Here is a 27,254-nt window from a genome sequence, read left to right as displayed (position 1 = left end):
TTGGGAGTTCACAACAAATGCTTCGATTAAAGGCAACACTCAGTCAGCTGACTGTTTCCGTGTATTCGCCAGCAGAAGTGTTTAAGGTGCTGTGTCCGCTGTCGGCTCGGCTGCTCCATGTAACAGGTCAGAAATTGCTCTGGATTAATGTCTGACCATTACATACCCACGCCGTACTGTTTCGCACCTGCTGGCAAAATCTCTCAATGTGTGTGTGTTTTATTACTGCAATTGTAGGCACTTTGGCTGTTCCTGTCCTCAATCAGAGGCCAGCATCTGAACCCAGTCTCTGCCGGTCAGACCACCCGATTGAAGGGGGCGATGCAGTACGGTAATGTTGGCAGCTATGATGTGCTCTGGTACCGACAAGGGTCCCGGAGATGCCCCGGTCTGGGTGATCAGGTATGAGCACGACAATGACATTTTCAGAGGTTTCACTGACCACTTCCAACCTTCTCGAGACTCCTCCAGTAACATTTACACCCTAACCATCGGAAACCTGCTCTCCGGTGACTTTTCTATCAATTACTGTCCTGTGTGGGATAGCTCAGTTGGTTATCACAGTGAGGCAGACCAATACAATAACTCAGGGTTCAGAACCGTTCAAATTGACAGCAGCGTCTGAAACATCACTGCATGAGGACACATCACTATCTTCTGCAATCCCCACTGTGCAATTTTCTGCAGAGCTCAGCTGAAATGTGAGGGCTCTCAGTCAGGTCTCCAGAGGTGTTAGCGTCTGGATTAAACCCTGCGCTGTCAGGGTCCTCAGAGGTGAGAGGGATTACTGAATCGCTATCTAGTCTGTGCTTACGTCTTACCCACGTACCTCTCATTTCCCCGAGAAAGGTGCAATGTGGAAAAGGACAAATTATTAATACTTTTCCTCTTCGCCGCCTGCAGCTCCTGGTGGTCCTTGTTGAGACACAGCATTGGAACGCTCCTCTGTGATTCATCCTCGGAGGTGGGACTGCTCTGTTTGTTCACAGTAAATGATTCTGCTTTCTCTCTCTTTATCATTCAGATGAAATCAATTTTTATCCCTTCAGTGTCGATTCAGTTCTCCAAATTTCGCCAATTCACAATTTAACACATTTCACAACAAATTGAACTTGCACACACAAGTCAGTATTGTAAATCAATTCTCTCACTCTCTCATTCAATCACAGAGGTAAAAGTACGGTATATATCAATAATTCTCTCACACATACAGTTCGGCGTTCTTTCCATAATTCTGTGCGTCTCACAGACACACGTAGTTCGGAGTATTATTTACATCAATGATCCTCTCTCTTCCTCTCCTTCTGTGTGTGACACACTGGTCAGTTTTACGTTAATAATTCGCTCTCTCACAGGAATACCCAGCATCAGATTATATTTAATGCTAATTGTTGTTATTTTTATTTTAAAATTCTCTGTCGTGCACACACATGAGTCAGAGATTATATCAGTAATTCTCTCACACGTACCGGTCAGTGTTGCATGAATAATTCACTCTCATGCAGACAGTCGCAGGTCAGAATGTTATTTATATCAATCTATCTGTTAGTCTCTCTCTGTCCCCTTCTCCCTCACACACACAGATGAACATGCACATGTGCGTGCACGCGTGTACACACACACACACACATGCACACACAAGTCAATGTGTTATTTATATTAATCATTGTTGTTATCACAAACACACAGGTTAGAAATTATATCAGTAATTCGGCCTCGCACACTCACAGGTCAGTGATATATTTATATTCCTATCTCTCAAAAATGCATCCAGGTCAGTGATTACAACAATAATCCCCTCTCACACGCATATCTCAGAGATTCTAATAATAATTCTCTGTCTCATTTACAACTCAGGGCTCCTGATAATTCTCTCTCTCCCTATCTGTCGTTCAAATGTAAAACACACACGGGCCTGAAATTATAACAAAAATCCCCTCTCACAGAAGTGGGTCAGGATATTATCTGTATTTTAGCAATTCTGTCTCTCTCAGACACACATAGGTCAAAGCGTTATTCACATTACCATTAATATAGTCTCTGATGTTTGCATTTGCGTGAGAGATAATTACTAATGGATCACTGACCTGGATGTGGGAGAGAATTATTGATAAGCTCTGATGTGTGTATATTCGCATGACATAATTATTAATATAAATGTCACACTGAACATTCTATGCATTGGGGTGGGGAGGGGAGCAGACAGAGAGGTGGGAGAGAGGTAAGAGGGAGAGAGCAAATTATAAACATCCACGAAACACTTGTGCGACTGTATGTGTGTGAGAGACAGAACATTCGTGTAACGTTGACCTTTGTACGAGAGACGGAGAGGAACGGAGAGAAAGATTGAAGCAATTAAAAGTCTGACCTGTGTGTGTTTCTGAGTGAGACAACTATAAACATAACTCTGAGTGGTGTGTGTAAGAGAGAATTATTGATACAATCTCTGAATTGCCTTTGTGAGAAAGAGAATTATCAATGTAGCACTTACCTGGATACAATCTCAGACCTATCTATCTACATTATCACCCTGTCTGCTCCCCTCCCCTCCCCACCCCTCACTTTCTCCTCTCATGCATTGGTCAAAGTGTTTTTTTTTATTCCTACATTTAATCATCTTTTGCTCTCTTTCCCCACACGTCGGTAGTGATGATCAGAAATCTTCTGTCCTTCTGCTTCCTCCTTCGCCAGATCAAATACACGCGGGGTCAGCGACTCTATCCTGTCTGGTGAGTCATTTTAAGCCAGGCTTTGTACAGATCTTCTGGAACGTAGGAGGGAAGGAAACAGACGGCGGGGTGACCACAAGCCCCGTGTCCCTGGACAGCGATCAAAGCTAAAGGCTGAGCAGTTACCTGACAGACCTGGGCACTGACTGGAGGTAAGGCTACAGGTGAATCCTACATTGTGAGACACGGTTGACTTAACTCGCCTCTTCTCAACACCATCAGCGCCAGCGACTGTTAGCTCTGAGACAAACAATGACCCGGATCAGTCGCTGTCAGTCATGCGGCATTTTGTTGTTTGTTTTAGTTTTGCAATGTAATTTCTGCAGCAAAACAGTATTTCGAAACAACCTGAATATTAAAGGGCATCAGGAGCGAGTGAAATGCTTGTTCAGTTTGGTGAGTGGGGGTTTTCTGCTGCAATTGGCCCCAGCATTTTGTGTGTAAGCTCGTGATCAGGGTAGAATGTGGACCAACATCCCTTTTAGACATGTTACATTTCTGAACGATATAACGCAGTTCTGAACAAACATGAAATGTTACCATGAAATGACTGTCCTCATTATTGAAAATTGAAAAGGGAATCTTAGCAGTGGATAGTTTGCACCTGTGAAAGAATTACAAAGAATTACATTAAATGATAGCGTGGGATCGCACATCAAAAACATTCACCTCAACCAATGCCTATAGGAGCGTGAGCCTATTCACTCCCTACTCCCTATGGGTGTGTGGCTCATTCACCCCACTCCCAGTGGTAGCTAGTCTCTTAATTTCCCTCCCTGAGGAAGTTCATTTTGAGTTACTGCCTGAATTTTATTATGACTGGGTGATGCTGATCGATTTTGACATTTTTTTTCAAGAAACAAAACATTCCACTCCATCATATCCCTAGCACTTTAAGAGTCTCAAACAGGTTAGACACTCTCTCCTGATTCTTCTAACCCCTAGTTCTAGAATAAACCTTTCAACGAAACCCACTTTCCGAGTGCCTCTAATTTTTTAAAAGAATAGATTCTCTACAGTATAGAAGCAGGCTATTTTGCCCAACAAATCTACACCGACTCTCTGAAGAGTAACCTACCCAGACCCATTCCCCTACCCTGCATTTACCCCTAACTAATGCACCTAAAACTATGGGCAATTTGCCATGGCCAATTCATTTAACCCTCACATCTTCGAACTGTAGGAGGAAACTCACGCAGACACTGGGAGAAGGTGCAGACTCCACACAGACAGTTGCCTGAGGCAAGAATCAAATCCGGGTTCCTGGCGCTGTGAGGCATCATTCCTAACCACTGAGGCAGCATTCTATCCTAGAATTTGAGCTTCAATTAAGCACAGTGAGCCTGACGTGATTCTGTGATAGAACTAGGTGACTTGGACTCTATACCTTAGTGTAGTCTAACTGACAAGTATAATTAGTGGCTGCACTGTGTAAGACACATGCTGTGTCGGGGAAAGCATACTTTTGTTCACAGACAGGAAACTTGCAGAAACGTGTCCATCACTGCTCTGTTTCCCAGTACAGGTCTCTCGCTCTCTCTGACTCTGTGTCTCTGTCTCTGTCTGTCTGTCGCTCTCTCTCTCTCTTTCTCTCCCTCTGTCTTTGTCTCTCCCTCTCTCTCACACACGAAACTCATGCCATCCAGCTTACAACATTCCTAATAACGACAAGTGTCCAGTGAGTCTTGACTACCCCGTCCCCAAATCTCAACGTCTGCCTGATGGACAGTAAGCTTATTCTGAGAGTGTGGAGTCTTTGTCCTTTCCCATGTTATCCAGAATGAACTATCTCTACTTCTTCAAGGAAATGTTTGTATGATACCAGCAGAGGCAGTCAGGGGAGTATTTTCCTTGGAAGGCAAGGATTTGGAACGAGAGGGTAGTTGGAAATGGTAAGTTTTTTTTCTATTCAGCAATGCATTTAATCTCGGATTCAACAAGAACTTTCAACAAATGAGTAGGACGAATAGTACGCCTTTGGCAGAAAGAACGGTGAGTGCATATGAGCTGTGGGTGAGCATAGTCACTACTTAAGTTCACAGTCCCAGCTAACAGCAGGCTGAGGTGAGAAAATCTCGCCAGCATTGTTGGCACTTACTGACATATTTGAAAATGCTTTACCAATCTAAAGCTGCAGGCTTTATTTGAAGCACAACCCTTATCTACACATACATTCACATACACATATATACTTACATACACACATGCACACTTTGTCTTTATGCACACCTAACTCTCTCTCTTGCACACACACTTTCTATCTTTTAGGAACACACCCTCATTATACCAACATGCATTAACAAACTTTTCATCTGTCTCACACACACGTTAATGCACACTCACACATACTTTCTTGCACGTACTCTTGCTAACCCCCCCCTCACACATGAACACTCTCGCTCTTACGCACACACTTTCTCTCTTTTTCACAGAGCCTCTTTAATTCTTTGTCTCATACACTCAATGTCCCTTTGTCACACACACTCACTCACGCACGCATTCACAATCCCTTTAACACTCTCTTTAACTCGCCCTCAGCTTCTGGCGCATTCTCTCTGTAACTATCTCACATACTCTCTCACTCACCCACTGCGCTTTTCACAACTTCACTCTCACTCTCTCACATTTTCTGTCGTTTACATTTTACCATTCTCTTCCTCCCTCCCTCTCCCTCTCTTACACAGATCTTCTCCAACACTCTTTCACACACACCTTGTCTCTCTCATACACAGACATTTTCACTTTTTCACACACTCATTCTTCACATTCTGGCACTCTCTCTCACGCACAAACACACATATACATGCACACTTTCTCTCTCTTACATGCACTCTCTGCATCTCCTTCCGTATCACGTACACATTTCTCTTTTAGACATGAATTCACTCCTACACTTTTTCTCCCACACGCATGCCCTTGCTCTTACACAATTTCTCTTTTCACACATTCTCTGGCATACGCATATAGATACAGAGTAGCACATTTGGGACTGAGATTAAGAGAAATTCTTACTTTTGGCAGATGGAAGGCTGTGCACGCCAGGTCAAAGATGTCTTTTTCAGAAAGAAATCTTTTTATTTTAGGGATAAACATGATGAGGGGTATGGAGAGAAAAGCAGCAAAGTGGCATTGAGATCGAGTTTGAGCAAGAATGGAATTTAATGGCAGAGCAGACTTGATGGGCCAAATCTTCTCAAACTGCTCTTCAGCTTTGTGTTTTTTTGACAGACATTGGACTCACACATGGAGAGAGGGAAACACAAACACATAAATTAATATCTTCTCTGACGATCGAGAGTGGGAACCAAATCTCAACATAATTAGCACTCACTCTGCGATTATCCAGATATTTTTCTCTCTTATTTCATGTGCTTCATAATCCTGAAGCTAAGTAATTAACAAGGGAAACCCACTGGGGAGACCTCAGAATTATCTTATGAAGAGAAATTGGGTAGAGTCGTCCTGTACTCCCTAGTATTTTAAGAATGAGAGGAGAACAAACCGAGGTGGATAATATGCTGGGATTCACAAAGTAGACGTAGAGAGTATGTTTCCTCGTGTGAATTATCTAACCCGAGAGGTCCTGGTTTTCGGATATGTGGTAGTAATTTAAAATTTAGATGAGGAGGAATGATTTCTCTTAGAGAGAGTTGTGAATTTATGGAACTTATGGAATGCTGGATCACTGAGTAACGTGGAGGAAGAGATAGATGTTATTTAAAAATAGGCTCAGGGGCTTATAGGGCATGAGCAGGCAAGTTAAGGCTGTGATGAGAGGATCGTATTATATCATGTGGCCTCCTTCTGTCCTAGATCTTACCTTCTGATGAGACTCTCCCTGCAGAGATGAGACAACAGAGCAAACCCTGACTGTCTGTAACCAGAACAGAAACTGCTGAGATAACATGGTGGAGAAACAAATGTCACCAAGGTATGAGCCCACAATACTTTAACTAGACCTTTCTGAATGTGGGTGACAGTACAAGCATCTGCGTCCTTTGGAGTGGAAGAAAAGTGTTGACAACAACTGCAACTGCCTCTATAACAAGACAAGGAAAGTTCGGTTGAGAATGATCAAATCAGTCAGGATCTCATTAAATTGTGGAGCAAACTGAAAGGGATGAGTGGCCCACTCCTCTTCCTACGTCTGAAAATCCTTCCAAGTCAAAATCGCATGAGTCCAAACCGAAAAAGCCTTGGTAAACAATGAATGGAGATCACAATTGGTCAGTTCAGTCAGAATCAATCCTGACACCGCATGAATGATAGATTGAAGAAGAAACAGAAATAATGAACTGAAGCATTGGACTCAGTGTTCAGATGAACTGGATTTCGCTCTGTGTCAGGACGCTGCAGAGAAAAGAGGAAGCGATAACTACACAACAAAACAGCGCATTGACTGTGACGTTAGCTGTCTCATTTTGGCTCGGTGTTGGGGAAATGGTGGATCTCCCTGGTTGGGATTGTGAGCAGTGTCTGGGAAGGCAAGTCAGAGCACCTGAGCGGTTTTGCATCGTTTGGTTCCCACTGAAACTGTTCGTGCAAGATGCTTTGTTACTCAGGTGGGGTGTGGTGGAGGAAAGATAGTGCAGGAGTCGGTTCATAGAAGCATAGTATCCCTACAGTGTTGAAACAGACCATTCCACACAAGAAGTTCACATTTACCATTCAAAGAGCAACTCAATCAGACACATTATCCTTCCCTAATAGCTTACATATGCCGTTGACTAATGCACCTAACCTACATATCGCTGAATATTATGGGCAATTTAGCGTAGCCAGTTCACCTGACCTCCACGTCTTTGTAGTGTGGCAGGATGCCAGAACACTTGGAAGAAACCCAAGCAGACACGGGGTAAATATGCAAAAGTTCAGACAGGCAGTCTCCTGAGGTGGGAATCTAACACTGATCCCTGGCACTGTGAGGCAACGGTGATAACCACTGAGTCACTGTGTTGCCCAGAATGGTTCAGAACGCTTGTTCTACCTATTCTTGTGAATATTACCTGGCCCGAGTTTGAAAGGCAGTACACTGTCTGGAAGCCATCAGCGCAGAACAAAAATTTAGGAGAAAGTTTCCTGCTAATAGATTAGAAGGCTCGGCTTGGCATTTTCTGGAGGTGGACAGCATCCTTATTCATGCCACAGGGTGGCGCTGTGACTAATGTGAGCCCTTAACAAAACTGCTATGTGGTGCTTGACTGATTGTTTGTTTTCTCCTTTATTCTTGAATAGAATGAGACCGTCACTGGCTAGGCAGTGACACACATACACACACACACACAAACACTCATCCCTGCTGGTAGGTGGTGCTCCATCTGCAGGTGATGCTTGAACATCAACACGTACTCATCCCAGCTGTTCACTCCTGTTCTAATTACTGTATATACAGAGGAACCTGGATTAGCTGAACGCAACCGACGGACAGTATTTCGTTTGAATACATAACTATGCAGATAATCAATTTGACCTAAAACAAAGGAAGCCATACTAGTCTGATGCTTTACTCTACCGGAGAGTTTAATTAAATGCAGAACATTGATGAGTCTGCTATTCAAATGAACAAATGTTTGCATTCTGCAAATTGCAGGTGAAACTGAGAAGGACTGAACCCTTACCGTCACGTAAGTATATAAAATCTCAGCATTAAGCGATGTCCTCAAAAACTTCTAAGTTCTGGTATGAAGATGTAGGTGTACTTTAAGAGAGTTAAAAGCAGTAGAACAACCGGACATAGCACCAAGTCTTCTTATTAAGACAACAATGTCACACTTGCTTGAACAACTCGATTATCTCGTTGCCTGGAGACAAAATCAAATTCGAATTCTGCCAATCAGCTTAATATATATCTCAAAAAAAATCAAACTGCCATCCTGTTTGAATTGAGTACGTTGACAATCTAAAAAGCCAATGAGACAATCCGATGTGTTGGGGGTTTAAGACCCAGGAAAGTTGAACAGTTGACAGGAGAACTGACAAGTACATCATGTAAACAGATTGCCTGAAAATAGCTCTCTTAAACGTACCTTTTTGATCAGCAACTTGTGACGCAGAAATTCCTAAGACGAAGGAAAGAAGACACAGAAAGATCCAAATAGATGAATGAAAGGTGCCTGGTTTTGAGATAAGGTGGTTTTGTGAATCTTAATTGGGAGTTTTATCAGACGAATATTATAAAAGGGAAAGTGACAGATAGGTTAGAGTAAGGAATGGTAAGTAGTTATTACTTAATTATTCTCTGTTAGGCTTTAAAAAATAAAGTTGTTGATTTTTACTTTGAATACTTCTTGGCCACTTGAATGTTTGCAGACTACTGCACGGGATAAATCGTTTCTGTGTTGCTGGTTTTAAATTAAGCAGGAGGGTTTACCCCATGTCATAACAATTCTCAAGAGCATTTATTAGTTTCTGCTGAACTCAGTGTCACAACAGAAAGGCAGAAGCACTGCCTCACACATGTGTTTACTTTCTCTGCCATTCTTTCCATGAATGGCCGATAAAGTGACGGGAATAAAGCACTTCCTTTTGTAAAGGGCTGTGTAACTAACCCTTACATTAAAAAATTCTACAAATGTATGGTACTCACATACACAAAAGTTGCATCACCATCGCTAGGTGGCGCTCTACCTGAACTATATGCATGGTAAACACGTGCGTGCACAAGCGCGTGCCTACACACACACACACACACGCACACACAATCACATCCCTGCCGCTGTTTGCACTCCAACATGAAATACATTTATGATGCACATACAAACTCACACATAAACATCCCTGCCACTGTGTAGTGTGGTAACTGAAGTACATGCATACCTATACAAACATACACACTCACACACACACACACACACACACGTGTGCATGCATTGTTATGGATTAAGCCATACCACTCCAAACATTCTTAAGAAGGCAGCGCAGGCCATATATTTGCAATTAGTTTCGGTGAGTGTACAGTGCAAATTACCCAGAATAAGATAACTGAGTTCATGACTAGGTTTTAAAACAGAGAAAACATTTATTCAAAAAGTTACACCTTGAAACACAAAGACCACAATAAAGAACCCATACAGAACTCAGTCTATCCAACTAGACATAATAATGCTGTTCCAAATATACACAACGATGCCAATCAGCAAACTCCCTTTGAAAAACCAGTATAAATGGAACACATGCTTACAGAGTAAAGTGGGAGGGCAGAAAAAGAGGAAGAGAGTTTCCACAGAGGACCCTGTTGAACTCCTCGCTAGTTCAGACAGAACTAAACTGCTCAGCTCAGCTGGGGAGCTGACCACTCCCCTTTCTTTATACAGGTGACTTCTGAAACGTGACCACTTTGACCTGAAGTCTCATCTGTTTGCTAATAAACAAAAGACCTCTCAAAATCATTTTCATCTCTATGCCAAACCAAACCAGACTGGTTGGAGCACAACCCGGTTTATTACCATCTGAAAAACATCAAGGATAGAGTATCCTTGAGTTTTGAGCACAATAAAAGAGTAGCTTTGTGACACACACACACACAAACACACACACTCACTCACACACACACACACACACTCACACACACACACAGACACACACACACACTCACACACACACACACAAACACACACACACACACTCTCACACACACACAGACACACACACACACACAGACGCACACACACAGACACACACACACAGACACACACACACTCACACACACACACACATACACACACACAGACACACACGCACCGACACACACACTCACACACACATACGCACACACACACAGACACACACACACACATACACACACACACACACACACACACACACACACACACACACATACACACACACACATCCCTGACGCTAGGTGGCGAGATGTTATACTTTTCCCCAAAACCCTTACATTCTGAGTAGTTCTGGATACCTAAAATGATCGAAACAATTGATCATGCAGTCCTTGCTTGAAATGAGTTATATGAGATAAGATGCATGGCCTGAGGAAGGCTCTAACATGGACCCAAAACATCAAGTTTGATTTCTCTTCTCAGATGCTGCAAGATCTTTTCATATTTTCCAACAAATCCTGTTGCTGTTTCTGTTTTTCAGCAGTCACAGTTGTTTCGGTTTTTATTTGTTATTTGGGGTATTTGAGTTCATAATTTGCTGTCACATTAGACCTTTTAAAATTTGCTTTATTATTGGCACATGTATCGAAGTACACTGAAACCTTTTGTATTGCGTCCAAAACTGGTAGAATGCATCATTTAAAGTGTACTCGGGTAATAGAACAGAGCGAGTAATATAATGTTATGGATGAAGAGAAGCTGCACAAGGAGCAAAATTATTATTATGTTTATTATTGGAGCGGTTCATTCAGAAGTCTGATAACAACATGGAAGAAGTCATTCTTAAATCTGTTCCTGCGAATGTGCAAGCCTTTGTATCTGCTGCCCGATAGAATAGATTAAAATCGGGATGGGAGGGTTGTTTGATTATGTTGGCTTTTCTTCTGAGGCTGTGAGAAGTATAGATGGAGTCAATACATGGAAGGTTGGTTTGTGTGCTGGACGGGACTGTGTTCACAACTGTCCATATTTTCTAACAGTCCTGGGCAGAGCGGTTGACACACAGTGGTTGGATGGGGTTTGTGGGCGGGGCGGTTTTGGGGGGCGGGGGAGGTTTGGACGGGTTTGGGGGGCGGGTGGGGACGGGGTTGGATGGGGTTGGGGGCGGGGGTGTCCATGCGTTGTGTGCTGCTGCAGTCGACTGAATGGGGAGCAGACTTTAAAAACTCCGAGCCCCAGAGGAAAGGCATTTAATCAATTAACCGAATAGTCGATTATCCAAATCAAATAGTGCCCACCCATCTCGTTCGGATAATTGAGGTTCCCCTGTACTGCATATTATAATACACACTGCCCTAATCCCTGTCGGTAGGTGACGATGTGAGACATATATATCCCTGAGTGTCTGTGTACACATAGACATCTGATATATACCCCAAGCCCATCGCTAAAGGCTGCAGATACATAACGCCATTCCTGACAATAGGAGGCGCTATGAATGATGAAAATCTTCATCTGAGATGCTGGGTGAATGCTCCGACTGACGATTTCATTTTCCCCATACTCATCACTGCCCTTATATTCTTAACAGCTTTGCATAGTGTTAGGACACGGGTAAACCCTCCTGCTTAATTTAAACCAGCAATACAGAAAAGATATACCCCGTACAGTAATCTATGAAAATCGAGAGGCCAGGAACTAAAAGAAGTAAAAATTAATAACTTTTTTCTTAAAGTATAACACAGAATAATTAACAAGCAACCATTAACAACTCTTTTCTCTGACTTATCTTTTACTTTCCCTTCTATAAAACTAGTCCAATACAACCCCTCGATTAAGATTTACTGAAAACTTCAATTTTCAAAACCAACCAGCTGTCGAATTTTCTCTTTGCAGATTCTCTCTCCAGGTCAGTGTCGTTTTTTTATATCTCTGTGCAAACTCCATCTTCAGACAGGTACCTTTCAGACAGTTCTGACTAGCAGTCTACACCTGTTGGTGTCATGGCAGTTGTCCTCCCAACTGTTCAATTTTCCCTGGTCTTATACCCCAAAGCATCGGCTTTTAAAATTGTCAATATACTAAATTCAACCTTGATTTGAATTTGGTATTGTTCTGGATATAATTTAAACTGATTGGCCTAATTTGAAACTGTTTTATCGTTTCCAGGCAACCCAGATAATATAACTTTCGACTAAGTGTTTTGTTGTTGCCTTATTGTGAACACTTGGTGCTGTCAGGTAGTCCTGCTAGCTTCTAACTCTCTTAAAGGTGCAGTATACCCACATCTATCGTTCGATAAAAGTTGTCCATGCCAACCAGATGTCTTAATCTGATCCAGTCCCATTTGGACCATTCAAAATCCTTCCTATTTATGGGCCCGTCCACTTGAATGTATCATACTTAACTACTCCCTCCGGCATCTCATTCCACACACCTACCAGCCCTTGTATGAAAATGTACCCTTGTATATCTTTCCTCTCCCACTATAAACCTGTGCACTCTTGTTTTGGACCGCCTACACTGGAAAAAAAAGACATTGAATATTCGCACTATCCATGTTCCTCATCATGTTATATATCTCTACAACGTCACCACTTAGCCTCAACGATTTACAGAGGCACTTCCTTTCATCTGCAGAGCTGGGACGTGAGACGAGGCCAGCTACATCTGTTTGTCACTGTGGACACTATATACCACATGTTTTCTCCAGTCAACTTTCCCTGTCTGTGTCACCTCAAATCGAAATTGGTGCAGCATTTCTTCCACATCCAGGCAGTCTAACAATATGTCCAATGAGCGAGTCTGGGTCTTTGACTGGAAGGCCAATTTCACAGATATTGAACTGATTACGTCAACAGTTTTGATGAAGGCATCAACTTCTCCAGCCATTCCGAGTCACTGAATTGCAGCATGAAACATTTCTGTGTTTGCACGAACAAGAAACACAAGCAAAACCCTTCTTACCCAGAATTGTCCCCCTTAGATTAGCAGGAAAATTGTTTGCGTTCTGACTCCTCTTATTTTAGGTCTTTTGTACCACTCGATGGCAGTTTGGCACTTTGGTATGTATTTGCCCTGCCAAGCTGACCTGTCTGACTCCAACACTTGTAGCTTCAATCGACTTCCATTAGATGGAGTTACTGCGTCTCCAGAACTTGCAAATTCGCGAAACGTTTCAAATAACAGAATCGGTCCCGGTTCTGCTATGACAGCATCATTAGTAGACTTCAATCTGGCTCTCTCCTTCTGTCCATTACTTGCACTCGCCACCTTCTCTCATCCACTTTCTCTCCTCAAACGTTTTCTTTTACCATGCCTCCATCTGTACCCCCTCTCACTCTGTTGTTACTGGTTGCTTTGCTCAATCAGTGACACTCTGTTCCACTCCTCCCTCCCTTACTGCAACCATCTCTGACTCCCCTCTTTTTCTCTCCCCCTCACTGCTTTTATTACACTCTCTGAATCCCCTTCTCTCTACCTGACCCGATATCTCTGCCTTTCCATCTCTCCCTTACTGTCTCCCTCAATTCCCGTTCTCTCCCATGCACTGTCCTCCCATTTTCCCTCCCTCTCCCTCTCTTCTCCGTCACCTCTGTCTTTCTAAAAACTCTCTCTCTCTCATCCTATCTGTTCCTAAGCCTCTCCCCCCCTTTCTCATCACTCCCACTGCATCCTCTCCCTTTTTCACAGCACTGCCCTCTCGCTCCTTCCCCGTCTTTATCTCTCCCTCTCTCTCACTCTCTCTTTCTAACACTCTCTCACACATTTTCTTTCTCTTACTCAGTCGCATCTCTAGATGTCTTCCAGTCCCTATGTCTTTCTTTTTCTCTCACCCACCCCTCTCACATTTGGTTCCTCTCGCGCTCTCATTCACCATTTATCACCCGCCTCACCTCAATTTCTCTCCCTCTCCCTTTCTCTCTCGCCACATCTCCCGTCCCTGTACCTATTAAGAAGCCGTAGCCCGGTGCCAATCTCCTCCTCACTTTCTTCCCCATATGTCGAAACTGAGGCACGTTGCACCCACCCTCGCCATCAGTTTCAGTCACTGTCCTCATGACTTGAGCTCTGAAATTGGAGCTGGCAGACCTATTTGGGCCTGAGTGAGGGTAGAACTATCAGTGATGTCATCCAGCTGCCCCGACTGTGAAGTTTAAAGCCAGAAACTATCATTTATGTGCGTGATGATAAAGTGAAGCTGATGACGGGGGTGGGGGGGGGGGGGGGGGTGTGGGAACAGGGAATACCTTTAGTACAGCCCAATGCATTTCCAAAACCCAGTGTCCCCATTTTGACATTAATGCCTGCAATTGGCTTCCTGATGATATCACGGACCTAGCAAAATGGAGTTCAATGAGCTTTGTATATGCCCACACATGTTTAAATACCACAGGATTGATCAATATATTCATCAGTTAATCTGGAATCTAATCTGATTCATGGTTATGGAGACAGTTATCTTTGACTGTCATTAGGAACAAATCTTACCATTCTGTGTTCATTAATTGGGGAAATAAATTCGCCTTCCATAACCTTGTCTGGGCTAGCTCCAGACAACCTCAATGATGGGCGGGAGGGGCGACACAGTGCTGCCCAGTGAGAAAGTCGAGGGGTAGTTAGGGATGGGTGATGGGTGATCAGCTCAGCTGGTGAAAGTCCTAAGAAACAGTGAAATGGGAATACATTCTGGCAGTGGGATATTCCTGTGTTTCCGCCTTCCCCGAATTCCTTCTGCTTTTGTTGGCATTGGTACGCACCCTCCCTAACTCTCTTGTCCTTCCTTGAGCAGGAAATATATGTTTTGTTTTGTTTAGATAATGAAGGCATAAATGGAGAAAGAAGGAAGGTGACGTTGAGCTCATGGTAAGATTGAATGGCTAAGCAGACTAGAAGGGCTAAATGGCCTACTCCTGCTCCTAGCTTCTGCGTCGCCCTCATTGTCGGTCTCTGGCTGTTCCCTCTCTCTACTAGACATGGCTTATTGATATGTCGTGTTCCAGCATGAGGGCAGAACCAAATAGCCTCTGAACCTGTGGATTCAAAATATAGTGAATTAAAATCTTGGATGGTCATCAAAATTGACCCCAATGAAACCTAAGCAGACGTATTCGAATATGAGTCTCAGACTTGTATAATAAGCAATTCTCAACACTCTTTTCTATCTTAAACAAAATGCTCAGGAACTCATTAAAAATCCACAAACTTCAGTAAAGCAAGATTGAATAACAAAGTAATTTGTCTATGTGATAAACCTGATGTTTTTATTCCCATTTACCGAAATGACAGGCCGACAATGGAATACTTGTAAGGCATAACAAAACTTTGAAAAAAACCGAATCAGATTGCATCACTGGTTTTCATGATGTGCTGTTCCACAATCATAGGATTATGTTTTCTTGGTTGATGTCTGACAGTGTGCAGCAAGGCCACTTCTCCATTTCACTCAGATAAAGGTAATTAGAGCGATGACAGAATTCTCTACTCTCTGAACTTCCAAAATTTGATAAAGGAGGTTAGACAGGGAACCTTCAAACCTTCATGTTGTCGCATCAACTGCAAAAAATCCGTTTGTTGTCAGAAGACACAGTCTAAAACACAATTGGAATTCTGACCGCTCCTTGAAAGTATGACCATCTCATCCTCGAGGTCCCAGTTAACATTCAACAAAAAACATCTGGTGGAGCGGGTGGTCTTTTCCAGACTTGTAGGAAGAAATTACCAGCTATTGACGTCATTAATGGCCAAGATCTGCTCTCTGTTTAAGCATGATGCTCTCCCTGTTTAAGGATCAACTTCAGAAACATTTGATTAGGAACCAAACTGCAAGGAACTTCCAGGCTTGGCCTCAGAAATTGTCCAAACCTTTTTTGGTTTGTTCTCCTTTCAATACAAGATGTTACCCAGAGTCGGAATGTCATCTTTGCCTCAGAGATCACAGTTCCAAACCAACATTGATAAAAGATTTCCAATAAAAGTGATGAAATATCATGGAGGGTTCTAAGAGTTGGAGAATTCTTTATTGTTCCTTCAGTGAAGTAAGTGTCCTTCTGATGTTTTTGATTTTGCTTACAGCAAATGCCATACTGATGTTGTGCGATGTTCCCCAATGTCCTGCCTACACATTTATTGCTTTACGGGGCTAAAGTCGTCAGAAGAACAGTGATGAGTCCACTGGAGCTGGGATTCCCATATTGATTCATTACAGTGTCCGCTTAGAATGGCACCTGGCTGGCGTGGTCAAGCTCTGTATGGATCTGGAGCGGTAGCGCTTGACAGTATTGGTGGTTGGGTGAGTGGAGGAAGAGTGACGAGAGGCAGTTCGGGGAGCTGTTATTAGTGGGAGATGTGCAGTTAGAGATAGTTGATGTGGCGGAGGGCCAAGAATTATCAGGCATACTTTTTACCAAAATGCAACAGACTGCACCGAATGAATGGTGGATTGCATCCAACAGTACATCTCTTTGCCTTAATCAACACACAGGATATTGACCTAACTCAATAAACGTAAGTAAAACATAGAATAGAATATCTAATTTCAAATGTCATTGCACAGTTGGACAAAACTGGCTCAGTGATCACAAGTGAACAATGAATTACGCATGCAGCCAATTTAAGGTCAGCAGTGGAGCGTGGAAAGTGGTACAGACATGCATACTAGCTCCACACATGTACATAGGTAGAGACCTATCCTCTGCAGCCAGATCGAACCTTTGCTGTCTATTCTTGAAACAGCCACTGCCGTTTTGCACTCCTCACAGATGGGCAGTTAGAGATGATTGGACTGACGTCTATGACTTGGATATTGTTGGAAATTAAACGTAAGTATGGGGTGGACTTGGCGACATGAAGTGTTGTGTGGTGGGAGTAAGTTCCTGGGGAATTCTCTGTGGCAATGCGTTTGCCAAAAGGAGCTGGCAGGAATCCAGTTTGTACCCTGCTTCTCTTGTGGTCTAAAGTATTGCTCCCTTTGAAATGTGATTTGCATCTTGTCCTGCTGAATGCATGATGAAAGTTTTTGACAGCTTCAGTAAGACAATGTATTATATCGGATATGTGACACAAAGAAGACATTCAATTCTCAGACCACGTCAGTGCTGATGCTCCAAGTGAACCTTTTTGCATCATTTCTCATTTATATTTACTATTGGGACCCTTTCTTTGCATGTCTACCCCACTCGTCTATATTCCTCACAAATGCTTCAATACCCCTCACTTTGGGACCAATTTCTACATTCTCACTACTCTTTGACCAGATTGACTCAAAAGGTGTAGAAGGAGACCGTTCAGCCCCGTGAACCTCTTCTGCCCTTTAATACAGGATTGAGGCTGAGTTGTGTCTCAACTCCCTCAAACGACATGTATGGTTCCTGAAATGTTGAATCTCTTTACCCAACACAATCAGTGCAATGAGTTGGGCTGGGGTGGTGACTGGAAAATAGTGATGCTTGAAAAGTAGCAAAATACAGAGCTTCCAAGACCAGGTCAGAAACTGGAAATTGTGCAATTGTCCTGACTTTCCAAAACCTGTCCACCATCAACGAGGCACAAGTCAGGAGTGTGATGGAATATACCTTAACTTGTTTCACTGGGTGCTCGACGCCATCTAAGGTAAAACAGCCCACTTTAGTGGCATCACAATTCCAAATATCCATTCCCTCCACCACCGAAGGTCAGTGGCAACAGTATGTAAAAACTACAAGGCAAACTGCAGCAGTCCATCAAGGATACTTAGCGCCTTTCAAACCTACAAGCTCTAACCTCGACAAGGACAAGGGTGGCAGATACACGGGGGCACCACCACCGCCTGTAAACCACACACTCTAAATCTAGCCGTCAATCCTACAGTGTGACTGCGTCAAAGTAGTGGAATTATCTCGGTAAGTGCACTGTGGGTGTCCCTATACCAGCTAGTGACATTTCAAAGAAGGTGTGTCACCACCACTGTCTGAAGGGTGAGATAGCATTAGATCGTAAAAGGTACCCAGACAGCAACGCCTACAACCCCTGAAAGAATAATGCAAACTAAAAAGGGTTGAGTCTGTGGAAGATTACTGTGCACAGATGGGCTACTACGTTAGCGTCATCACAAAGTGACCACACGACTAAAAATAATTCATTGGCTGTAAAACACGCTGGGACATGTTGTGGTTGTGACAGGTGATATATGAACGCAACTTTCTCAAATGTTCTGAGTGAGCAGCCTGCAAATCATCAGGGCATGACATCTTAGATGACAGCGAGTGGAACTGAGAGTCAGAGGGGGCGAAAGATCGAGCTACTGACAGCTCGTGGCCAACACTGATTTTAGAAGTTCTTCTTCCTTACGTCACAAAAGTAATTCGGTTCTGATAAAAGCGGCCCCTGGCGGTCGCACGGAGGGCAGTTGACGAGAATGGGACCATGGATGAGGGGCTTCAGATTAAATTTCACTCTCCCCCTCCTCGCTCATGAAATCTGTCATGGAAGTAACTTTGCAGATTTAAATCTCCTTCAATGACACAGATACTTTAGCAGAAGGCTATTAGTTCTAGAAGAGAAAACAAGCATGATTTCTCCGGAGCATTTCAACGGTTTTTTTTAAAAAACACTTTACATCAACTAAAGACTTCTTCAAGACTGGTGGAGACTGGTGGTGAGGGGTGAATGGGCTTAAGGAGGTGAAAGAGGTAGTGAGGGACGAAAGGTTAGAGGAGATAAAATATTGGGAGAGGCTGGGAGAGGATGCAGACATAGGGAGCACCTGAGCAGAGACAACAGATCACAGAGATTGGGAGAGATGTAGGAGCTGGGGAAGGCGAGAGAGATACGGAGGGTCTTAGGTGATGGAGGAGAGTACGGATAATGACAGGCGTGCAGAGGCTGGAGGAGGTTACATATGAAGGAAGGATGTAGGAGCTGGAGGAAGTTACAGAGACAGTAATCCGTTTTGAGGCTGTAGGGGGTACAGATGTAGACTAATAGAGTTATGCAGCCCAGATACAGACCCTTTGGTCCAAATCATCCAGATATGCTGATTTAATCTATTGCCTTTTGCCAGCATTCGTTTCATATCCCTCTAAACCCTTCCTATTCATGTACCCACTGAAATGCCTTCTAAGTACTGCAATTGTTCCCAGCTGTTCTGCCAGATTATTACATGCATGCACCACCCCCTGTGTCAAAATCTTGCCCCTCCAGTTCCTTTCAAATCTTCGTCTCACACAGTAAGACCATGCCCTTTATTTTTGGACTACTTTGCCCTGGGAAAAAAAGACTTTGTTTTTCACACTATACGTATGTCTCATGATTTTATAAACCTCCATAAGGTTTGCAAACCTCTTAGCTGCTAAATCTCTAGATTCAATAGCCTCAGCTTATTCGGCCTCTCCATGCAGCTCAAATCCTTCAAGCCTGGTAACATCCTCGTGAATCTTTCCTGAACCCTTTCAAATTTAACAACATCATTCCTGTAGCAGAATTCAATACAGTTTTCTAAAGTTTGGCCTAACCACTGACCTGTTCAGCTGCAACATTATATCCAAACTCCTACGCTCAATGCACTAATTAATGAAGGCAGACATGCCAGTGGCCTTCTTCACCACCCTGTCAAACTACATCTCCACGTTCCAGGATCTCTACACCTGGAGCCCTAGGTCACTTTGTTTGGCAAGAGTCCCCAGGTTTTCCCATTGACTTTCAGTCCTGTCCTGAATTGCCTGGCCAAAATGAACACCATTTTGGGATGTAGGGGCTGGAGGAGTTTATAGACTTAGGGACGGTTTGTGACTGGAGGAGGTGAGAGAGAGGAGTGAGCTGTCGGAGCTGGAGGAGATTGCAGTGATAGGGAGGCGTGTAGGGCTTCAAAAAAGCTTCACTATTTGGGAGAGAGTCTCTCAGCTGGAGGAGGGCTTAGAGATAAAGTGATAGTAAGGTCCTGGAGAAGATTGAAGTGATAAGTAGATGTTTCAGTGCTGGAGAGGTTTGCAGACGGGGAGGATTTGTCGGGGTTGAACGAGATTAGAGAGATAGGGACAGGCGTAAGGGCTCGAGGAGGTTACAGAGACGAGGAGGTAAGAGATTATGAGGCCAAAGTGAAGAGTGACGCTGCAGAAGATGGAAGATTTAGGCGGTGGTATATGTGCTGCAGGAGGTTGCACAGGTGACGACGGATGTAGGGCTGGAGTTACATCCAGAGTTAGGGAGAGGTATAGGGTTTGGAGGGTGAGACAAAGATCATGAGAGGTGTAGGAACTGGGGGGCAGCTAGAAGATAGAGACACGTGTAGCCGTTGGAGGAGGTGACAGAGATTGGGAATAGTGTTGATGCTAGAAACAGTTATAGAGCGATGTAGGAGCAATTGGAGATATCTGTGGAGCAGTATTCGGATCTGAGATGGCTACAGAGATTGGGATTGGTGCAGGCACTGGAGATTTTTTTCTGAAATAATGAGGAACTTTCGGATCTAGAGCAGATAACAGAGCGAAGGAGTGGCATATGGACCTGGAAAGGTGATAGGGATACGGAGGGATGTAGGGGCGGCCATAGGTTACAGAAATAGGGAGAGATGTATGAGCTTGAGAAGTTTGCAGGGAGAAGAAAGGGAATATGTGCTGCAGGAGGTGACAGTCATAGGGAGGGATGTAGGGACTGGAGGTTTTACAGAAATTCAGAGGGGAGTAGGGTCTGGAGGTGTTGGCAGAGGTACGGAAATGTGTAGTAACAGGAGATGGTTAAATAAGTGTTGACTCTATCAGATAAAACAGGTAGGGAGTAATGTAATGTCCAGAGGATGTTGTAAAGATAGGGAGGAGTCTTGTGCGTGGAGAGAATGGCACAGATATGGAGTCTTGTAGGGACTGGTGAAGATATCTGAGGAGGGTTATCGGGACCTGATGTGATGACTGCGAAAGGAAAAGGTGTAAGCAGTGATGGAAATAGTAAGGAAGCTCGCATCTGGAGGAAGTGGCAGAGGCAGGTAAAGGAAGGGAAAACTGAAGAAGAGTTTGGCAATAGGGCGGGATATTTGGGGTTGGAGGAGGTAAAACAGGTTGGCAGCGGTTCAGGTACTGAAGAAGGTAACTGAGGTAGGAGGCATTGGAGGACCGTATGGTGATAAAGTGAGATGCATGGATTGGAGAATGTTTCACAGCTAGGGAGTGGTGTATGTTCTAAAGTAATTTATAGAAAAGGAGAGGGGTTCTGGGGCTGGAGGTGGTTTCAGGGTTAGGGACAGGCAAAAGGCCTGAATATGGTTTTAGAGATATTGAGGCATGTAGGGCCTGAAGGAGGTAACAGAGTTAGGGAATGATATAGGAAATTGAGGAGGCGATAGGCTTAAGGAATGATTTAATGCTGGAGGTGATTATAGAAATAGTGAGAAGTGTGCGAGCTTGAGGTGGTGGCAGAAAGACGAATGGCTATAGGGACTTGTTATGGTGACAGCGATAGGAAAATGCATAGTGTTTTATAAGGTGACAGCGATTGGGAGTCGTGTAAGTGCTGGAGAATGTTACAGAGAAAGGTAAGTGCACAGGAGATGGAAGGTGCTAAAGAAGGAGGGAGAGGTATAGGTGCTGGATATGTGAAAGCTGGTGTGTGATGCTAGAGTGATTGGAAACAGGAGTGAACTGCTGAATGAGAGATTCCAGAGGATAAACAGAAGATGTCCACTTTGGGTATTTCGATTGCCTCTGTCTTTCATGGATCTGTTTGTGTAAATGTGCGAGATGTCTGAGAAAGTGAGTGTTTGATGGATCCTCTGCATTTTCCCTCCTGCCCGTGGCTGAAGCTGCAGCTGCCTGTGTGAGGTTTTGGAGCTGATGACTGATGGTGCAACGCAGTGCTGCTACCGCTGCTTCTAATCGCTCAGTGATCAGAGAGGTTTCAATTCCTCCGCTGACATGCACCTTCTCTTCCACTCCATCTGGACGACAGGCCACAACACCTGCTGCCCCTTCACAAACAGGCCAAAAACAGCATCGCCTCAGCTCTCGGAAACTAAAATGAGGAGCTCGAAATGCTCCCCTCCCCCCCACCCCCCCAACCCCACATCTCAGGCCACCCAGGGTCAAGGGACTGCATTGCATTGAACTCAGATACAGAGGCAACCTTGAAACTGGCTCTTTGACTCTGTGATGCATCATTGAAGTGGCTTTGATCAAACTGCTAAAGGATTGTTATTGTTGTACAGCAGCTTTCAAAGCAAAAAATTTTACAATAACTTCGAAGACTTCATCAAAGAAAGAGAAAGAGAAGGCGATTCGGCCCTTCCACGTTTCTCTGCCATTCATTACAATGAAGTGTGATTCTTTTCACAACTCCAATTTCCTTATCTCTCGATTTACCTAGTGTGCAAAGTTCATTTGAGTCTTCCATACGCACAGAAACTAAGGTACCTTCATCAGACTCTGAGCGAAAGAATTTCTCTTCATCTCAGCCCAAATTAGCTGCTCTCCATCCCAGCTCTTTCAGAAATGTCCTGTTTATCTATTTTGCCAATCAAAGCAGATGATTCCACACTTTCCCACATCAAAGTCCATTTACTACTTCCTTCCCCAGTTACTTACGCAGTCTGTATCCCGTTTCAGCCTTACTATTCCACGTCAAAGCCTACTCTCTCAATGAGTTTTATACCTTCATTTCCTCCATCTGCCGAGTTGTCTTCACTGACCATTGTACCGTTACAGATTTAAAATCATTGCAATACAGAGTCCAGCAGGGAATCTCCTCTGCCAAGGGTGCAGACTTGAAGCTGATCTGTGAATACGTTTTTGAAAGGCAAATGATTAATATTTTGAAAAGAATTGGAGAGGCCAATCAAAACCTAATGTCACAAAGTCATAAAGGCATCCAACACTGTAAAAGGCCTTTCAGACCATCAAAGCCGAATTGTTCAAAAATGATCCCCAAACTATTCTAATCCCATTGTCCAGCACGTGCAGAACTAGACATTTCTTCAATGTTATGAGTGGTTCTGCCTCTACCATCCTTACAGGCGGTGTATTCCACATACCCAACACTCTGTGACCCGGTGACACTAATGGAGCTCAGAGAAAGAAAGGAGAAGTGCAATTTTTAAAAAAAACTGTATGTTTTCAAGAGGATTTGGTCACAGTTCTTTGGGCTAAAGGGATCAAAGGGTTTTGGGGGGACAAAGTGGGAACAGGAGACTGATTTGGATGATCAACCATAATGCTATTCAATGGCAAAGCAGGCTCGATGGGCTGAATAGTCTGCATCTGCCCCTGTTTGTTCAGTTACGATGAACACAAAGTCACAGGTTCACTGTTGGTAAACCCGAAATTTTAGGTAATGGAAAACGATGTGAGAAGCCAGGAATAAATCGGTGAAAACCCGATGCGTCGATTTGCCTCGTCACTGTCCCTTCATTTGCATTTCCAGTGAATGAATAGAGGCATGAAAGCCCTCTCCGGTTTACAAGCACTTGGTGGAGTCGTTGTTATATCACATTTCACTCACTCTCTGGCTCACTCACTCACTCAGTCACTCTCTCTCTGACACACACATATATACACGCACACACACACATATAAGCGCACACACACATACGCGCACACATGCACACATATACGCGCATGCACGCACACATACACACACACACAAGTTAGTGCGTTATTTATAATGATCATTCTCTTTCTCACGAAAACACACAAGTTAGAGATTATGTCAGTGATTCGGTCTCACACAAACTCACAGGTCCGAGATATATTAATAATTCTACCTCTCACAAATACATACAGGTCAGAGGTTATCAGAATAATTCTCTGTCACTCACACAGGTGAGTGGAACATTAAAAATTCCCGATCTCTCTCAAATGCACAGGTCAGAAATTCGAACAACAGTCCTTTTTCACAACATATGCAGGTCATGGTTCCTTTGATAATTGTCTCTCATATGCTGACATAGACAGGCCAGATTCTTAATTACATTTATAATTCTCTCTCTCTCCCTCTCTCGTTTTCAAATACAAAGCACAACCAGGTCAAAGATTATCTCAATAATCACCTCTCATGTGAACAGGTCAGCATGTTATCTGTATATTAATAATTCGTCTCTTCGACACATACATGTCACGCCATTATTTTAATTAATAATTCTCTCTTACACATAAACGTAGATAAATCAGAGGCGGTATCAATAACCATCCCAACATTCAGGTCATTGCTGCACTGATAATTCCCTTTCATTCAGACACAGATCAGAATGCTATTCACATCAATCATTCTCTCTCTATCTACCTCTCTCATTCTCATAGGTCAATGTCACACTCATGTTCTGTCTCTCTCACACACACAGTCGCATAGATCTATTTGCTTTATACTTGTTCATAATTTTCTCTCGCCAACTATCTCTCTCCCTCGCACTCACCGAACCCCCTCACATCCCATCACCCCCCCACCAAACTGCTGGTGTGATTTTTATATTCATACTTCTTTCTCAGATGCACGCATACACACATCAGAGTTTTTCCAATAATTCTCTACTACATCCAGGTCACTGTCACATGAATAATTCTCTCTCACATAAATACACACAGCAGAGATTACATCGATAATCTCTCTCACAAAATTGTCAGTATTGCATTCACGATTCTCTGTCTCAGAGACACACACAGTTTAAGCATTATTTATTTCAGCATTTCTCTCTCTCTCTCTCACTCTCTACTATTTATAATACTCTCTCACACACAAACATACAAGATCAGAGTTTTTCAATAATTGTCGCCCATATCGGGTCAATGGCATTTAATAGTTCTCTCTCTCACAAATACACATATCAGAGATTATTTGAATAATTCTCTCACACATCAATAATTCTCCCTCAGACACGCAGCTAAGTATTATATTCCCAAACTTTCGCTAAAACAAAGACATAGCAGCCATAATTCTCTGTCTTTCTCTCTCTCATTCTCTCTCTCTGTCTCTAACACACATACACATACAAAGGTCAGTACATTATGTATGTTAATAATTCTCTATCTCTACAAGTACACAGATCAGAAGTTATAACAATATTGCTCTTTCACCCAAGGCAGGTCAGTGTTACGTTAAAAATTCTCTCACACACACAAACACATAGCGATCAGAACACACACACACACACACGAGCTTGCAATAATAATTCCCTCTCACACACAGGGCATGGTTATATACGTAATTTCCTCGTTTGCAAACGCATACAGGTCAATTAGATTATATCAATAATTTTCCCTCATATAGGTGAGTGTTTTATCTGTAATTCATTGCCTCATACACACCAGTCAGAGTGTTACATATGTTTGAAATTATTTTTCTCTCTCTCTTTCTGTCTCTCGCACACACAAACACATACACACACACCGATGAGTATTGTACTATTAACTATCTCTCATAAAAACACACAGGTTAGAAGCAAAGATATACTAATAATTCCCTCTTTTCCAAAAACACACAGGCTAGTGTATTATTTATGCTAATAATTAGCTGACTCCCTCTCTTGCTCACACACAAAGCACACGTAGGTCAGAGATTCAATCAGTAATTCTCCCTGTCACGCACTTCGGTCAGTTTGTTATTTATATTAAAAATACTCTGTCTCCCTCTGTCTCGTTCACATACACATGCACATTAGAAATTACAAAAGTAATTCTCTACCACGCACGCAATCAGATAGATTACATTAATAATTTACTTACACAGGTAGGGCAGATTTATATTAACATTTCTGTCTCATGCAAATACTCCGATTAGAGTGTTATATACGTAAGTAATGTTCTGTTTCTCATATTCATGCACATAATACACAGATCCGTGTTTACATCAATAGTTATCTCTCACACACAAGTCAAATAGCTCATCTTAATCAAAAACAGAAACTGCTAGAATGCCTGAGCAGATCGAGCAGCAAATGTATAGAAACATCAAAGTTAACATTTCAGGCCCAATGACCCTTTTTTTGAGGTGCTTGTTTTCTCTCACTCACTAGTCAGTGTTGTATATATTTTTCATAATTTCTGATGCGCAGGTCAGAGAGTTATATTAATAACTCTCTCTATATATATCTATCTATCTCGCTGTCTCTCTCTCTCTCTCACACACACACATATATATATTATACAAAATCAGATAGTCACATTAATAATTGGATTAGTGGTGCTGGAAGAGCACAGCAGTTCAGGCAGCATCCAACGAGCAGCGAAATCGACGTTTCAGGCAAAAGCCCTTCAACTGCTGTGCTTTTCCAGCACCATTAATCCAGTATTTGCTTTCCAGCATCTGCAGCCATTGTTTTGACCATATTAATAATTGGGTCTTTCATACACATTTACACATACAGGATAGCATGTTATAAATGTCAATAAGTCTCTCTTTCACTCACACACACACACGTCAGAGCGTTATACATAGAAATGATTCTTTTTCCCGCTTTGTATCTCTCCCATAAACACATCGCTTGAATGTAAGTCGTTGATAATTCTCACTCTCAAACATATTTATAATCAAAAGCAGAGAGCTTTCTATTCATAATTTTAAGTCTCTGGCCCTCACACACGTAGTTCAGAATCTAATATATTTAGTAATTTTCTCTGGTATCCTTCGATTAGAATGGTTTATTCACACAAATGATCGTCTTTATCTCTCTTTCCACGCACCCAGGTAGTGATAATTGGAAACCCTCTGTCCTTCTACTCCCTCTTTCACCGGAACAAATAGACACAGGGATCAGCTACTCTGTCCTGTCTGGTGAGTCGCTTTAAGCCGGGCTTTGTGCAGTTCCTGTGGAACGTGAATGGGGAAAGAAGCAGACAGCGGGGTGACCACAAGCCCCGTGTCGCGGGACAGTGATCAAAGGTACAGCCTGAGCAGCTACCTGACAGTCCCGGCCACTGACTGGAAGAAAGGGTCCAGATATTCCTGCAGTGTGAGGCACGTTTCACTGAACTCGCCTCTCCTCAAGACCATCACCTCCAGCGAATGTTAG

The 27,254-nt window shown here is 43.1% G+C and overlaps 1 pseudogene; it reads left to right on the top strand.

Moving 5' to 3' along the window:
- Positions 1-17: 17 nt before the first annotated feature.
- On the top strand, positions 18-27,254 carry LOC140453896 (immunoglobulin lambda-1 light chain-like; annotated as a pseudogene).

This window comes from Chiloscyllium punctatum, chromosome 28 (genome assembly GCF_047496795.1).
Source record: "Chiloscyllium punctatum isolate Juve2018m chromosome 28, sChiPun1.3, whole genome shotgun sequence".
Lineage (NCBI taxonomy): Eukaryota > Metazoa > Chordata > Chondrichthyes > Orectolobiformes > Hemiscylliidae > Chiloscyllium > Chiloscyllium punctatum.
The sequence above is the reverse complement of the archived record's forward strand: the minus strand, read 5'-3'. Positions and strand labels throughout refer to the sequence as shown.